Here is an 11,497-nt window from a genome sequence, read left to right on the forward strand (position 1 = left end):
ATAGATATAGTCATTTAGGAAAAGTATTTTTAACAGGTGACCTAAATTCGAGGGTTGGCAATAAGCATGATTATATTGTTAATGACCGAATCATAAATGGCAATGATTGGTTTGAGATCGATTCACCATTCCCACGTTCAACCTGTGACTTAACGGCAAATAGATTTGGAGAGTTTCTCATAGATCTGTGCAAATCAACAAACGTGCGAATTGTTAACGGTAGGCTTCATAAGGATAAAGGAATCGGCAAACTCTCATGCATGACCCATAATGGCCAAAGTTTGGTGGATTATGTTTTGACTGATTCGGTCAATTTCCAGGACATAGCCGATTTTTGTGTTGAAGATTTCAATACTTTTTCGAACCATGCCCCAGTTTCCTTTTGTTTGAAAATAAATACAGAATTATCTCATATTCCAAGGTAAAAATGTATTCTATAAATGGAACCCTGAGTATAAAGACGCCTTTGTAAATGAAGTAAGAAATGGTATTGCTGACCTAGAAACCAGTTTACTTAGCGATATTTCACGAGCGGAAGCACCGGATGTATTAGTGGGTAAATTTACAGACTTTTTACAAGAAAAAGGAAAATGTTATTTTGAACATTCCTCTAAAATAAAAGATGCATATTTTATACATACGGACAAAAACAAACAGAAATGGTACAATCAGGAATGCAAAGAAAAACATGAGCAGTATAAAAAGGCGGTATATGAATATAACATGAATCCATGTCAAGAAACAAGATGTAATATTTTTGAAAAGAAGAAAAGCTACAAGTATTATTGTCGTAAATGTAAAAACGAGTACAACAAGTTATTTTGTAAAAATCTTAATAGCATGAAACATAAATCCCCCGTGAATTCTGGAATTTTTTTAAACAAAAGACTTCTAACAGTCAAGGGGAGCAAATTTCATGTAATGAGTTTTATAATCACTTTAAAGACCTTTCCTCTACGCAAGAACGGCACGAAGACGATGCGGTAAATACAGAATGTTATGACTTTGTTGAAGATTTTTTGAATAACGGTACAGATAACCCAACTTTTGATGAGCTTGACATACCTATTACAATTGATGAAATTGTACGGGCATCCAAATGTTTAAGTAATAATAAAATGTGTTCATCTGACAACATACTGTATGAATATTTCAAAGCAAATATTTATGATATAGTTAACCCATTGCACTTATTATTTAATTATATATTAGACAGTAGAACCTTTCCAAGATGTTGGTCATCTGGCATTATTATTCCATTGTATAAAAAGGGCGAGTCATCTGACCCTAATAACTATCGGGGTATTACAATTACTAGCTGTTTTGCAAAGTTTTTTACCGTTATTATAAATGAAAGGTTGAAAAAGTGGGCCATAGTAAATGAAAAGATTACTGATGCTCAATTTGGCTTTAAGAAAGATTACAGTACAGTAGATGCTATTTTTGTATTAAATTCATTAGTAGAAAAGTATATTACAGACCGGAAAAAATTGTTTTGTTGCTTTATTGACTTTAAGAAGGCATATGACCTAATTGATCGCAATTGTCTATGGTACAAACTTATAAAATGTGGCGTTGACGGTAAATTATTTTCGGTTATTTATTCCATGTACAAAGAGGTAAAATTACGTGTCAAGCATATCCATACATTGTCTGAATTTTTTGATAGTGAGATTACGTCACCAATTATATTTAGTCTCTTTATAAATGATTTAGAGAACGCATTGCAAGAAAATTTAGATGTTGGTTTGACGCTAGATCAGATATCTATTTATCTTTTGTTATTCGCAGACGATGCTGTTATATGTTCTGACTCGATAGAAGGTCTTCAAAAATCCTTGGATAGCTTAGAAAAATATTGTTCAAAATGGAACCTGACAGTAAATGTAGACAAAACAAAAATAGTTGTATTCCGAAAAGGTGCTATAGTGAACAGAAATTGCAAATGGACATATGCAGGTTCCAATATAGAGGTTGTTAATACTTTTAATTATTTAGGAATTGTTATGTCAAGTGGTGGCTCTTTTGTTCACGCTACAAATACTCTTAAAGGCAAGGCTTTAAGAGCAATGAGTTCATTATTGAGTGAAACAAAGGGCAAAGACATTCCAATAGATATTATGTTTAACTTGTTTGACTCATATGTTGCATCTATTTTGAATTACGGTTGTGAGATATGGGGCTACCTGCAAGCGGAAAATATAGAAATTGTTCATCGGAAATTTTGTAAATGGATGCTTAATGTAAAGATGTCGACAAACTCACTATCTTTGTATTCAGAACTAGGTAGATATCCTTTATATATCTCACGCCATATACGCATGGTAAAATATTTCATAAACCTGTATAAAGTTAAAAGCGAAAATTGTATTCTTAACTGTATGGTAAAACAGCAAAGGGCAGAAATTGAATTAAACCCTGGAATTGCTAATTGGTCTTCGAAGGTTAGAACTATTTTACAGAGTGCAGGTTTCAATGATGTTTGGATTTTTCCTGAGTCCGTCAACGTAGATATTTTTATACCATTATTACGATGTCGTATGAGAGATATTTATATTACATACTGGCGTAATGGTGTGGATTTGTGTTCATCATTATATATGTATAAAGACCTGAAATTTGATTTCAACAGAGCTGTCTATTTAAATATGATAACAAGTTATAAATTACGAAACACGTTAGCGAAACTTAGACTATCATCACATAAATTGTTTATAGAAACAGGAAGACATAATAATATTGACAGAAGTGAAAGAAAATGTACACTTTGTAACTGTAACGATATCGAAGACGAATATCATTTCGTAATAATTTGTCCCATATACAATGAAATAAGAAATTTGTATATTTCTAATTACTACGTAAGACACCCTAGTATGTACAAGTTCATCGAACTCCTAAATTCCACGAGGAAATCAGTTGTGATAAAACTAGCCTTATATTGTAACAAGGCGTTTAAAATAAGAAACAATGCATTAAATGCGTTATATTAAGTCAACATGATTTGTTTGCACTATAATGTATAATGTACTAGTATCTTAGTTTTATTGCACACCAGAACTCTATGCGTTTTCAAGGCTCGACGTCTGCTGGCTGTCCTGTAGCTGTCCACTAAGTCCCGGAAATAGTCTGAAGGTTGCCTGTTTCTTTTTTGTATATGATTAATCTACCTTAAAGACGTTGAGTACTGAAACAGCGTGAAAGTCTGTTGTGCATATTATCTGTGGTTACGCTCTCCATTGTACTATCGCGAATGACTATTGAAAATGTGCTTGTATAATGTATGTTTTATTTTATTTGGACACGATATTGTAATGTTATATGTACACAGTTTCTCACTTGTTTTGAAAAGTTGTTCGTAAACCGCACAATGCTATGCTAAATATCGGTCACTCATGGATGCACGGGTTTATCGAGTTGTTCTTATAATCGTTTCATCGGAAAATTATTGACAGTAGGTTTTTTTTTTTTTTTCGTGCGAATCACTGCACGTTCACAACTTTACAAGCGCATACAATTAACCTTTTATACACCGAAATTGTACACCAGAGAGCGTATCCTTAAAGATTTAGAAAATATCATTAGAGTGTAAAAATATATATGTACTGTAGTGTAAATATATAATATTATGTACTGTGTTGGAGAAAATATCCTCCAAATTGTAGCCCAATGGTTTTATTCACTCTCACTCAATGCTTAGATACTTATCATTTTCGTATGCATGCAAATATATTGTATTATAAAAGAAGATGAGCTGTTTATGCTTAATTCGAATAAAATGTATGTTCTGTTCTGTTCTGTTCTGTTATAACATTGTACATATTTTTTATAAATCTGAGAGTGTTACTAGCTTTTGAAGATGTAATTTCAATATGTGTTTCAAAGTTAAGACATCACTAATAGTAATCCCAAGATATTTAGCATTTCCTGTACTTTTTAGTTCTTGATTAAATAATTTATATGAAAGATGATATTTTTTCTCTTTTTTTTTGTTGAGATTCCTATTACTTCGCATTTATCAGGATTGAATTCCAACGACCAATTACGTTCCCATTCTTCTAATTTTGTCAAATCATCTTGAACTTTGTAAGAGTCTATTAACGAGTCTATGTTATATGATAGTGTCATCAGCAGTTAAGCGTATTCTATCTTTAACAGAGTCAGGAAGGTCATTGATAAATCAAAGGAAGAGACAAGGCCCCAACACTGACCCTTGAGGAACCCCCTGATAGAACTGGTAAAGATTGTGAGCCTTCGGGTACTACAGATTGAGAACGGTTACAAGAGAAAGATTGAATTCAGGATAGAGAGATTCTGTAGACAAAAAGTTTCACGATTTGATAGAGAAGGTGTTGATGATCGATCTTGTCAAAAGCTTTTGAGAAATCCATTACAATGAGACCTGTTTGTTTCCAGATTGGAGATTGTCAAAAGTTTCTTGTGTAAAGGATAATAGTTGAGCCTCACAGCTATGTTTGGAACGGAAGTTATATTGGAAAGGTGTGAGAAGATTGTTGACTATTTTGGTTCTCTCAAAGTTGAAATGTTTTGTGTTTTATGTATCAAGTTGACTTCTGCCAGAGTAGCCAGAGTTTCTAGGGCTTTAACATGTTGCGAAATGACTCTTTTTTGTACCCTCAGGTCTTTTTTAGTTTTTAGTTTTTCATATATCAAGTGATTCTTCAAACGGACTTCAAAGAATTGTCTTACTTATCAGTTAGCAGTCCTATAACTGTTTAATCCAAACACAGTCAATATCGTTTCATACACGTACACAAGTAATACCGATTTAATACAACATGGAATGCTGATTGTCTGGTGGCATAAAGTGACAACAATCAATTTTTGAATGGCATTTTGCGTTTTGATTGGCATGTCACATGTACCTACCTTTTTCCAAGGGTTTAGATGAAATACCGTTATTAAGCCGCTTTAAGTGTATGTGTTCACTTGTTCTATATAAAACTTAAGTAGGAACCATTTTGACTCTGTGGTATTGATTTGAACATGTAAAATATCTTAACTCTTGTCATTGCAATTCTTTTGAGAAGATTTTAAAAGATTTGCCTGTAAGACTTTACCAGCTCATTAGCACAAGCGGAGGCAATTTTAACATCAGGGGACATGATTTGCTCAATTTTAAGAGAGGCATTCACTAGGCCATGCTAGATACAAAATATATATAGTCTGGGCCTAAAGGAAAATAAGAATATTTTTATAGGATTTAATATATTACTCTATGTGAAACTTAAAGCTCCAAGGCAGATCCAATTTGACCCCGGAGTCCATGATTTGAAAAGAGATGTACTTGCCAATGCTTCTTGCAAAATATCTAAGCTCTGGGTCTTGTGGTACTTGAGAAGATTTTTAAGGTTTTACAATATAAAATGGAATAAGTACTGAGTTCAGTCAAAGAGCCTGACTCAATCTGATAGACAAGACAAAAGTTGATCACAAAACCTCACCTTGTCACACAGTGACACGAGCTAAAAAAATCAAGTATAGTGTATGAGGGTCATTCAATATATAATGGTAACTATTAAATATCATTTATTCTGACTTAGTCTTACCTATCAATTTTGTTCAGTAATGTAAATTGACTTTTCACCATTTTCACACTGTTATGTACGGCGTTCCGTTTGGACAATCGTGACTTTTTATTTAATACTAAACCGCGATGCACGATGGTACGATGATACACTTGATAAATATAAAACACTAAAACATCAAACCTGAGAGTACCAAAAGGGTCATTTTGCAAAAGGTATTACAGTATTTTCTCTGGCTATTCTGGCTAGCCAGGGTAGCTAGAACCAATGGACATCTCGGCAATTCTGGCTGTTCTGGCTAGCCATAGTAACCAGAGCAATTGACATCCTGGTTACTCGGCTACTCTGGCTGAACTCTGGCTATTTTGGCCAGCCAGAGTAACCAGAATTCTGGCTACTCTGGCTGAACTCTGGCTACTCTGACTGAACTCTGGCTACTCTGGCCAGCCATAGTGACCAGAGTACTGGCTACTCTGGCTACTCTAAATAGCCGCTTGAAAATAGTTATTAACTTGAAATTCAGTTTTAAACATGCTATTTGTTAGAAATGACATATGAGTTGCGCCATGAGAAAACCAACATTGAGACCAGAATGGATCCAGACCAGCCTGCGCAGGCTGGTCAGGATCCGTGCTGCTCGCTAACAGTTTCTCCAAGTCCAATACGCTTTAAAAGCGAACAGCATGGATCCTGACCAGACTGCGCGGATGCGCAGGCTGGTCTGGATCCATGCTGGTCGCAAAGCCACTGTTTGTTTTTCTCATGGCACGGCTCAGTTATTAGATTTCATAATCAAATTCAGCTAAGACTGAAAAACGTTAATGAACATGGGACCTGGTTACTCTGGCTACTCTGGCTGACCAGAGTAGCAAAAACATGTTAAAATCCTAGAAACTCTGGCTACTCTGGCCAGCCGAAGTAAATAGAGAGAATGAAATCCTGGTAACTCGGGCTACTCCGGATACTCTGGCTGACCAGAGTAGTCAGAACATGTAAAAAGCCTAGAAACTCTTGCTACTATGGCTGAATTCTGGCTACTGTGGCTGAACTCTGGCTGAACTCTGGCTACTCTGGCCAGCCAGAGTAACAAGTGTTCTGGCTACTCTGGCTACTCCAGAGTTTTGGCTACTCTGGCTACTCTAAATGGCCACTTGAAAATAGTAATTAACTTGAAAATCAGTTTAAACATGCTATTTAGATAAAAATGACATATTAAGTTTCATAATCAAATCAGCTAAGACGGAAAATGTTTTGTGAACCAGGTTACTCTGGCTACTCTTAAAATCCTAGAAACTCTGGCTACTCTGGCCAGCCAGACTAACCAGAGCAAATAAAATCCAGGTGACTCGGGCTATTCTGGATACTATGGCTGACCAGAATAGCCAGAACATTATAACATCCTATATGGCTTTTCTTGCTGAACTCTGGCTACTCTGGCCAGCCAGAGTAACCAGAGTTATTATGACTTCTCTGGCTGAACTCTGGCTACTCTGGCCAGCCAGAGTAAACAGAGTTATGACTTCTCTGGCTAAACTCCGGCTACTCTGGCTAAAATCTGGTTGAACTCTGGCTGAACTCTGGCTACTCAAGCTAAACTCTGGCTGAACCCTGGCTGAACTTTGGCTACTCTAGCTGCTCTGGCTAATTTCACACACATACATATTTGATGAATTTAACTGAAACCTGCTGCTTGCTACTGAGTAGAGAATACATATAGGATGACTGAATTGAAAAACAGCTGCATGCACCTCAGTATGGTACATAGTGGATCAGTTTTAACTGAAAAAAAAAACAAGCTGTTTGCGATGATCAATAGAGTACACCGTAGAGTTCATTGTAGACGAGTGTTTCTTGTACACAGAACCTCTAGCATCACAACTTTCTGATCCTCTGCAGAGTCGTACAAACGTACTGGATTAATCTGTGAAAACGTAATATTTCTATTGTATAAGTTAGTTGCTGCTTAACTGAATGACATTTACAAATACAATAATGACACAGAAGGCAGTTCTGATGTACCTTATATATCTATAACAACAAGAAATATTACCTTACGAGTTTATATAGGGGCACAGTTCTGGCTGTGTCTTAATGTTTTGAATAACTTGCGTTATATTTATCTTGTATTTAAATAGAAAGCGACTTTATTAAACCACGAATTAAGACCAACAGAATACATTCCTTTATAACTTTTAATAATTCTAAGCGTTTATGCTTGAACAAATAACTCACTTGTAGCAGCTGGTGGAATCTGTCCATACTCATGCTCGGAATCTAAAATAACGTACAAAATATAAGAACAATCTTTGTTTTTACTGTTGATTTCTACTTTCCATGTCTAACACTTACGGATATAAATTTTAATATGAAACAGTTTGTCATTCCACATCAGTCATGATAAAAATATCTAGTTGTGTTTTAGAAAATCCATGAATTGCTTTTCTGAAAAAGTACAAAGCAGCACAATGTAATACGAGACAAATATACCCGTACTAAATACCAATTATATAAGCACTTACGAAAATAAATGAAAAGTGTCTATGTTCACATGAAATACCAGCTTGTTGTATGCCTTTCCCTTGAACCTTAATCTTTCCAGACTTTCTTATTGTAAGACTGTTATGCAGAATTAGGTTACATGCCATTTTTGGGATTACAACTAACATGTATTACCTTGCACATTGCGAATATCCTCATATTCACTTTTCTTTGAACTGTACACACTTAGAGAAGCTGAAACTAGATTAAATGTGTTTGTTGCTTATCTGAAATACTGTTTATGGATATGCTTAAAATATAGTTAGTAAACTATAAGTGAATTGCTTATAAGATGTACTTTAACAGGAATTTGTAATTAAACTGATTAAACTTGTCAATCTAGGTTTGACAGTTTAATGTATTGTCTAGGACAATATACAATTGATACGTAAATTCGGTGACGTATCATCAAAGCTACTAATTTAAAACTTTTTACATTGCACATGTTTCATTTGTATGTTCTTCAAATAAGAGAAGAGATTAAATAAATATTAAAATTCAGGTTGTTTGGTATGATTCTCTTAAAAAAGGTTCTCCAGAAGCATACTTACATGAATGTTTATAAACTGTAAGAGTTGGTTGATACACGGTACAGCAGCCTTATATTGTTAAACTTTGTAAAATTGTAAAACGAACATTTGGAAGCATAGAATGCAACCAAGCAAAATGAATAGAAGCCTTGGTAACAGAAAATGAATACTAATATACCTTGTTCAGTGACCGTGCCGTCGTTTCCATTTGTCTCAGTATTACCTGCCATTTCTATCGCTGGAAAAATCATTACTCACATTTTAAGATTTTGTAATCGATACTTAAGTAGTTATTTAGCAGTATATCTTTCTAGTAATGTTGGTTTTAGACAAGAAAACTGTCAAAGATTCGTAGGAGTTGTGACGTTATGTACGTATCTATATAGTACAACTGGGCTTTAAGACTTTAATGAAATACATTAACTTACACTGAAATTTTAAACTACCAGCTTTATTATACATATAAATAAATATTTACATGATGTTTATATTCCTATTCATCCTTCATAGAAATACCTTTAATGTAGAAATAAAAGATATGTGAATTACCATTTCCAGTAATCCCAGTATTTTCATAAAATGCCTCTTCCGCCTTTCGTACCATGGATTTTCTGCAAAGCAATATAGACTACAAATATAAACATTGTAATTCAAGAGGTTTAAAAAGTATATTTGTTGTCAGAACTAAGAATGCAAAATGTTCGATAGAATGTCTGTGGATTATCAGGATGTATAATTGAACAATCTATCATATCAGATCATATCATATCTATTTATATTACTAACAACAAATGTAAGGCAATGACATAATAACATTTTCTAGACACAAGTCAAGTAATAATCGTTGTCATGATCGAATTGAGAGCAGCGTTTGATACTATCGATATCCATCCTGATACTGATTCAAATCCTTCAAGCTGAATTTTGTTATCACAGCACTCCCTTAAAATGGATCAAATCTTATCTCACGAACAGAACAATGAAAGACTTAGTCGATTAGTCAGCATCTGACACGGAGCCACTGAGGTTCGGTGTCCCGCAGGGTTTTTGTGCCGGACCGTGATTTTTACCCTGTATATATATGCTCTCAACCAGGTGGTGCAGACATATCCAGCCGATCTCTGGATACGCGGATAACCACCAGCTTGCGTAAATAATTCGAGCAGGAAATTGTCAAAATGGGACAACTGTTCTTCATCAACTTGACAGTTGTCTCAATGGAATCATAAAATGGATGACAACCTTCAAACTGAAAATGAATTAGTCTAAAATTGGAATAATTATGTATGGAACCAGACAACAGTTAGCAAAATGGAACATCACAAGTGTAAACGTTGATGGGTTTGACGTAAAACGTTGATCATGTCAGAGGCCTGGTGTAACAATGACCAATACACACAATTTTGACCACCACATCCAGAAAAAGTGTCAGATAGCTCATGTGCAGTTACGAAACCTTAAAGCTATACGGAAACATTTCAAACGAAAGTCAACTGATTCATTAGTGCATTGATTGGTTCATTCCCACACTGACTTCTGCAACGGTTTTTTTACTGAAATTCAAGCCTACCAAATAAACAAACTATAGCGAGTCTAAAAATAATGCCGCTAGAGTAGTCCTGAATGCTTCCTATGAACAACCAAGTGCTGATCTTCTGAATGAATTACACTGGCTTCCAGTTAAGGCTAAAGTCATGTTCAAAGTCCGAGTAATAGTCTTCCGTGTTATCAATGGTACAGCTCCAGTATATCTGAGGGAAATGTTTGTACCTACTCGAAAACGGTACAAAACACGATCACAAAGTGACACTAACTTTAACATCCCTAGACGGTGAACAAAATAAGCAGAAAGATCTATGACCGCTGTTGGTCCCAAATGGTGGAACGATTTACCTAGCTATCTGATAGACATTCAGTCTGAATCCAGCTTTTGACCAAAACTGAAAACTGATTTGTTTAGTCAGTTTCATGAACATGAGAATTTATATATGTCTAAATCTTTGTTCTAGAATCGTTCACAGTCATATTTCTAATGTATATATTTTAAATGTGTGTTATGTAATTGTAAAGCGCAATAGAAAATTTTATAATTTTTCCGCTGTATAAATTCCATGTATTTGTATTTGATTTAGTGACTCATTTTCGCCATTGACAACTTCTGACGAATACATACGTGATTGTTCATCGTGCTATGATTATCATGAAAAAATAAGCGAATAAATTTGCCATACAATGGGGTTATTTAGAATTACCGGTATGTTAGATTGTGCGTTTGAAATGATTTTCGGTGTTTAACTCTTGACTGTGTAATCAAAGTAATTTCAAATTTGCAATGCAGTACTAGTAAAAATGCGAATCACGAGGGTATATCTCTTGCTTATGTTCATTAAAGTATATAAAACTTAAAGATAAAATCTATGTTTTTTTTTAATATTTGTGGATTTCAATTACAATTTTTATGAATGTTAATGATATCTAAATCCGTTACCTGCGAGATGTACGTATCCGTTTTAGGAGTAAACGGCCAACAAGTACAATGTTAACAAGAACAGAAATGCTAGAAGAGATCCTAGTACTGCAGCTGTAACAGGTTGTTTCTCCTCTGAGGAATCTAAAGTAAATATAAGTTGTTGTTTATATCATTTTCGTGTTTGGTCTGTCTTTCTTTTTGAAACATTTATCCTGATAGATTAGATGAAAATGCTGCTTTGCCTAACTTCTAAACATTTCAGTACATGCGTACTTACCAGCGCAATACATGTATCTATTCTAATTGAATTACTTTTATCTGAATGCAAAATACATGCATTCAGCGCCACCAGTCGTTTGCCGATATCTTAATCACAAACATTTATGGCACGCAAATAGTCTATTTCACGG

At 34.6% G+C, this 11,497-nt stretch overlaps 1 long non-coding RNA gene across 1 annotated transcript; it reads right to left on the reverse strand.

Annotated features, from left to right (window-relative positions):
- Positions 1–897: 897 nt before the first annotated feature.
- Positions 898–11,227, reverse strand: LOC123544397 (uncharacterized). The gene is made up of 6 exons (XR_008367190.1): positions 11,106–11,227; positions 9,167–9,228; positions 8,796–8,855; positions 8,223–8,288; positions 7,782–7,823; positions 898–7,470 (listed from the first exon to the last, which is right to left on the reverse strand). It is a non-coding gene; the product is annotated as an uncharacterized LOC123544397 (long non-coding RNA).
- Between the last annotated feature and the right edge of the window lie 270 nt (positions 11,228–11,497).

This window comes from Mercenaria mercenaria, chromosome 14 (assembly GCF_021730395.1).
Source record: "Mercenaria mercenaria strain notata chromosome 14, MADL_Memer_1, whole genome shotgun sequence".
In the NCBI taxonomy this organism is placed as follows: Eukaryota; Metazoa; Mollusca; class Bivalvia; order Venerida; family Veneridae; genus Mercenaria; species Mercenaria mercenaria.